This window comes from Mirounga angustirostris, unplaced genomic scaffold (genome assembly GCF_029215605.1).
Source record: "Mirounga angustirostris isolate CCGP_5_RB_7025 unplaced genomic scaffold, mMirAng1.0.hap1 SCAF_13, whole genome shotgun sequence".
Lineage (NCBI taxonomy): Eukaryota > Metazoa > Chordata > Mammalia > Carnivora > Phocidae > Mirounga > Mirounga angustirostris.
Genome location: NW_026991721.1, coordinates 102,515,669 through 102,522,388, shown reverse-complemented (window position 1 = coordinate 102,522,388; position 6,720 = coordinate 102,515,669).

Below are 6,720 nucleotides of genomic sequence, written 5' to 3'. Positions count from 1 at the left end.
GGTGGGTGGGTATAAGCAGATGAGCAGTAAAGGTGAGGTCTTGGGGTCCAGCTGGTGACAGAATGACATAATCTGACTTAAATTTTTCATAAAATTTGTGTTGAGAAGAAACTATAGGGAGAGCAAATGCAGAAGCAGAGAGATACAATGGGGAGCCCACTGCAATAATCCAGGCAAGAAATGATGGTGGTTTGCCTCCAGGGTGGTAGCAGATGGAAGGGAAGAAGCAGTCTAATTTTAATATATCCTAAGGGTAGAAGTGACAGGATTTACTGACAGCATGACAGGATGTGGGATGAGAGATTAAGCAAGGCCTCAAGGATGACTGCAATGTTTTCAGCCTGAGAAAAGCGGAGAACAGAGTTGCCATTAGTTGAGACAGAGAAGCCTGTGGGAAGTGAAAGTTTTGTTCATGGAGGATATTGAGAAATTGGTATAGTTGACCCTTGAACAACATGGGCTTGAACTGTGTGGGTCTACTTATGCGCAGATTTTTTACAGTACAGTACTGATAAGAGTGTTCTTTCTCTGGGTGCCTGGGTGGCTCAGTCAGTTAAGCGTCTGCCTTCGACTCAGGTCATGATTCCAGGGTCCTGAGATTGAGCCCCACGTCCGGCTCCCTGCAATAACATTTTCTTCTCTCTAGCTTTATTGTAAGAATGCAGTATATAATACACATAACATACAAAATATGTGTTAATCAACTGTTCATGTTATTGGTAAGGCTTCCACTCAACAGCAGGCTCTTAGTAGTTAAGTGTTCGGGTTGTCAAAAGTTCTATGTGGATTTTTTACTGTGCAGGGTGGGGTGGCACCCCTAAACCCGACCCCCAATGTTCTTTAGGGTCAACTGTAATTCCTTTTAGCACATACTAATTTGAGAAGCCTATTAGACATTCAAATGGAGATGTTGAGTAAGTAATTAGAAAAATAGATTTGGAATTAAGACTAGAGGCCTGAGCCAGATATAAATTTACGCTTTAGCAGTATATAGGTACATATATTTTAAAGCCAGGAGCCTGCATGGGATCTCCCAGCAGAAAGATGGAAAACAGAAGGTTTGAGGTCCAGTCTTCAAACTGATTTGGGGACATTTAGATTTGGGCACATGAGGATAAACAAGCAAAGGAGACAGAAGGAGCAGAACCAAGAAACATGTCCTTGAAAACAGAATGAGGCATTTGCAGAAGAATATTGACATGACAAATGCTGCTTGCTGACCCTGAAGACTGAAAGTTGACAGTGAGAAGGTCACCATGGAGGTCAGTGATGACCTTGACTAATAATAATAATCCCCTTAAACACAAAAATAAACTCAAAATTGAATAGAGAACTAAATGTGAGATCTGAAACCATAAAATTCCTAGAGGAAAACATAGGCAGTAATGTCTCTGACATCAGCTGTAGAAACATTTTTCTAGATACATCTCCTTTGGCAAGGGAAATGAAAACAAAATTAAGTTACTGGGACTACACCAAAATAAAAAGCGTTCACACAGTGAAGGAAACCATCAACAACAAAAAGACAACGTACTGATGGGAGAAGATATCTTTTTTTTTTTACATTTTTTAAATTTATTTATTCATGAAAGTCAGAGAGAGAGGCAGAGGCAGAGGCAGAGGGAGAGAAGCAGGCTCCCCGCCTAGCAGGGAGCCCGATGCGGGACTCGATCCCAGGATCCTGGGATCATGACCTGAGCCGAAGGCAGACGCTTAACCACCTGAGCCACCCAGGCGCCCCAAGGGAGAAGATATCTTCTAATGATATATTAAATAAGGGGCGCCTGCTTGTGTTCCCTCTCCCGCGTTCTCTCTGTCAAATAAATAAAATTAAATTAAAAAAAAAATCCAAAATATATAAAGAACTTACACAACTCAACACCAACCAAATAATCCAATTAAAAAATAAGCAGAGGACCTCAATAGACATTTTTCCAAAGAAGACTTACAGATGGCCAACAGACACGTGAAATGATGCTCAACATCACTCATCACCAGGGAAATGCAAATCAAAACCACAATGAGATACCACCTCTCACCTGTCAGAATGGCTAAAATAAAAAACAAAAGAAACAACAGGTGTTGGTGAGGATGTGGAGAAAGGGGAACCCTCAAGCACTGCCTGGTGGGAATGCAAGCTGGGTATGGTCACTGTGGAAAACAGTATGGAGGTTCCTCAAAAAGTTAAAAATGGAACTACCATAAGATCCAGTAATTCCACGCTAGGTATTTATCCAAAGAAAATGAAAACACTAATTCAAAAAGTTATATATTACTGCAACATTATTTTTAGTAGCCAACACATGGAAACAGTAAAAGTATTCATCCACAGATAAATGGATAAAGAAAATGTACTGTGTATATATATATATATATATAATGGAATATTTCTCAGCTGCAAAATCATTTTAGGATGATTTTAAACATGCAAATGTTTATATGCATGTGTTATATATATATTATATACCATATATGTACATAACTTATATTATGTTACATATAAAGTTATATATACATAATTATGTATATATAAAATATATAATCATATGTAATTCTATATACTATAGTATATAGAATTAGTGTACAGTATATATAAAATTATATATTTCATATAAGTACATATAAATTATATAAGTTTGTATACAATTTATATAATTATAATATATAATGCAATATATATTACATAATATATATTATATATTTATATGTATCTGAAAGAAATTGGTTTCTTTATGTGAGGCAAACCTTTTCTTTTTTTTTTTTAAAGATTTTATTTATTTATTTGAGACACAGAGAATGAGATACAGAGAGCATGAGAGGGAAGAGGGTCAGAGGGAGAAGCAGACTCCCTGCCAAGCAGGGAGCCCGATGCGGGACTCGATCCAGGGACTCCAGGATCATGACCTGAGCCGAAGGCAGTCGCTCAACCAACTGAGCCACCCAGGCACCCGAGGCAAACCTTTTCTAACCACCAATTAGACATCAAGGAATATGTTAGCATACACAAAATAATTAATATACATATATATTTTAAAGATTTTATTTATTTGAGAGAGAGAGAGAGTGAGAAAGAGAGAACACAAGCTGGGGGAGCAGCCGGCAGAGGGAGAAGCAGGCTCCCTGCTTCCCCGACATGGGGCTCGATCCCAGGACCCCGGGATCATGACCTGAGCCGAAGGCAGATGCTTGACCGACTGAGTCACCCAGGTGCCTCCAAATAATTAATATTTATTTATAATCTGTTAGATCCTGTGATGACACCAAAATCAAATCTGATTGCATACATGAAACTTTTTTCCTTTTCTCCTATCCAAACACATCGGGCTATTTTCTTTGCTGTGCAAAGGTTCATATTGACTGATTTGCAAGTCAAAGCAGAAAAACAAGTACAGTTAGAGGAAAATCCATGAACTCTATGGATTATTTAGGGATGGAGAGAGATTTTAAGTAAGGAAACCTAGATTGAGGTCTTGACCCATTGCTTGTAACCTATGTGTCTCTGGGCAAGATACTCAACCATTTTCGTCTACCTCAGATTTCCATCAGTAAAATAAAAGCAGTAACAACAATAACACTCAGGGAGCACACATTAGGTGCCAGGCTAAGTCCTTTACATGTGTTACCTCATTTACTCTTCACATCAACCCTCTGAGGTGAGTACTACTATATTCCCAACCTATGGACAAGGAAACAGACTTGAGAAGTAATTTGTCCAAGATCACACAGCAATTAAGAAATGAGGCAAAGACTGAAAGTCTAACTCCAGAGCCCGTGATCTTAACTATTACACTATACTACCTTATCATAATATAACGTGACAATCAAAATAGTTAATATATATTCAAATGCTTAAAGCACTTGACACATGTTATTTTTACCTCATTAGAGAGGGTATCACTATAATTAATAGAGAGCATCACGATGTAAAGACATAAACACTGAGATTGTTAATTAGGGGTCCAGGGATTCTCGTCCTGATTTCTCCATAAATTAGCTGAGTGACTGTGACAAGGCACTTAACATTTGGGGTCCAAGTTTTCTCAATGTATACAGATGTATACATTTAAGTACCATTTAGATCCTGCTGGCTAGGAAATGATACTGTTTTGCCATTTTATGCTCTTTTGGATCCAGCTTCCTCTAATGTTCTGGCTCTAAGTTTTTTCTCACAGGACAAATGTTGCATTTTTCTCCCTTGCTCTGGCTTCTAACTGCTTTGAGTTCACACACAAGATTATCAAAAAGTATAACATGCTCAGAAAAATCAGTGAACCATGGAAAGAGGACTCTTGTTTCTTTTCAAAGCTTTGCTTCCTTTGTTTTGTTCTGTTTTGAGTAGGTAATGCATGGGCCTTGTCCAAAAGTTAAAACCCTATCACAAGGCACACATTGAGGAGTCTTGCTCCCTCCCCTGACCCTGTCTACCCTGTCCCTACTGTTCCGTTTCTTTTTTTTTATTTATCCTTCTGGTGTTTGTCTATACAAGTTCAAGCCATATGAAAGTAAATTCTTATTTTCTCCTCTTTTTTAAACAAAAGATGATACATTATATTCACTTCGTTTTCTTCACTTAACAATATACCTTGGAAATCTCTTGTGCATCAGTACACAAAGAGCTTCATTTACTTTTTTTTTCAGCTGCATATTATTTCATTGCAGGGTAGTACCATAGTTCATTTAATCTCTGAATGAAGGACACTTGAAGGGCATTTTTAATATTTTGCTAATACAGACAGTAATGCGAATAAATAACACTGTTCACACATCATTTCATACTATACAGCTATACACACAGGACAAACTCCCAGGAGTGGAATTCGTGGGTTAAATGAATTTATAATCTGTATAAATATTATCATATTGCCCTCCACAGAAGTCAGACCATTTTACAGACCAACTAGGAGTATATCAGAGTGCCTGATGCCTCACGGATTCACCAACATCGTGTTGTCAAATGTTGGATTTTTATTTAACAGATCATTTATCTGTTAGGGAAAATGGCAGGCAGAGTGATTTTAATTTGCTCAAAGACAAAGCTTTTAAAAAAGAGTTGGGAAGCTGAAAAGCTGGTAAAAATTTAAAGTTTGGTAGAAATGGATTCTTCAAAGCAGACCCCAAATCTGAGGCTACGCAACAGAGTAATATTTAGAAACTCCTGTAAATGACGACTGACATTGGAATAGAACAAAAACAATTTTTTGTAACCCAAAGCTGTGTGTCAATCAAGTCCAAGGAAATCTGGCAATTGCTCTGTAGTTACTCAATCTTAATCCAAAGAAATCACTTGCTGCCCTACTGGAGCCTGGCTTTAAGCTGTCCCACAATACTATTAACTGAGGTTTTTTTTTTTTTTACTGTTGTTTTTTACTCTAGTCTGGCCTGTGCGAGAACCAAGGGCAAGCCAGCCCCAAATGTGCAATTCTGGCACGCAGATTATTTCAAGCTTTCTTCATTAAAAGACTCAGGAAGAAATTTTACTGCCTAAAAGAATTTATTTATTTATTAAAAAGATCTTATTTATTTATTTGACAGCGAGAGACACAGTGAGAGAGGGAACACAAGCAGGGGGAGTGGGAGAGGGGGAAGCAGGCTTCCCGCGGAGCTGGGAGCCTGATCTGGGGCTTGATCCCAGGACCCTGGGATCATGACCTGAGCCGAAGGCAGAGGCCCAAGGACTGAGCCACCCAGGTGCCCCTTCCTAAAAGAATTTATATCGTGGACCTGCTCTAGGAAGAGAACTATCACCATAGATACCTATGTTGTAATATGAACTGGGTATGGTAGACAGGGAGCGGCCTAGCAAGGTCTGTTTCATCAAAGTCCTCTCTTTGTCCCATTGTTTCTGAATGGTCCAGAAAAACATTTGTTTACCAAACATTTATTCTTTTTCATCTTCCCGTGAATTGTTTTCTTTCCCTCTAAAATTCCAGACCCCTTACCCCCTTTTCCTTAGTTTAGGATGACATATATACCTCATTTAACTGTCTTTGGAATCTTACGTCTTTGTGGATTCCCTGTAAAACAAAATTAAATTTGACTTTTTTCCTGTTGATTTGTTGCATGTCAATTTAATTTTTAGATCAGCCAGAAAAACCTTGATGGATAGAGTAAAATCTTTCCTCCCCAACACCAGCATATTAACAACTCCAAATTAACATCTGCATATTAATTCCAAAGGCAAAATATACATTTAATGTTTTGAACAGATACCATAGAGCAAAAATGGCAAGAACAAGATGAACAATAACTGGAAGAAATCCCTTTTTATACTGAGTTAATCTCTCTTTTCACACATACATGCATCAGCACATGCATTTCTCTCAGATTCAAAGAAATGAAAATGTATAGATTCCATTCTATTTTTTTCTCTCAAATCTAAAGGTGAAAACGTTCAGTTTTGATAGAATGTAATATAAAATATGTAGTACATTTTCTGTGTTTGTATATTATAAAAACCACTATACTGAAGGCCATCTGGTATTTCTTTTGGTAACACCCTAAACCTTCATTTAATTTAAATGTAAACTTCAACAAACTTCATTCATCAGTAAAATGGTAATGATGCTGATACCCACCTCATAGGGTTTTTGTGAAGATTAAATAACTCAAAACATGTAAAGCACCTAGAAGAGTACTTCGAGTAAGCATTCAATAAATGTTAACTATTATCGTATTTATTCTCTTGTAATACTTTCCAGTGACTGTAGAATCTTTGGTAGC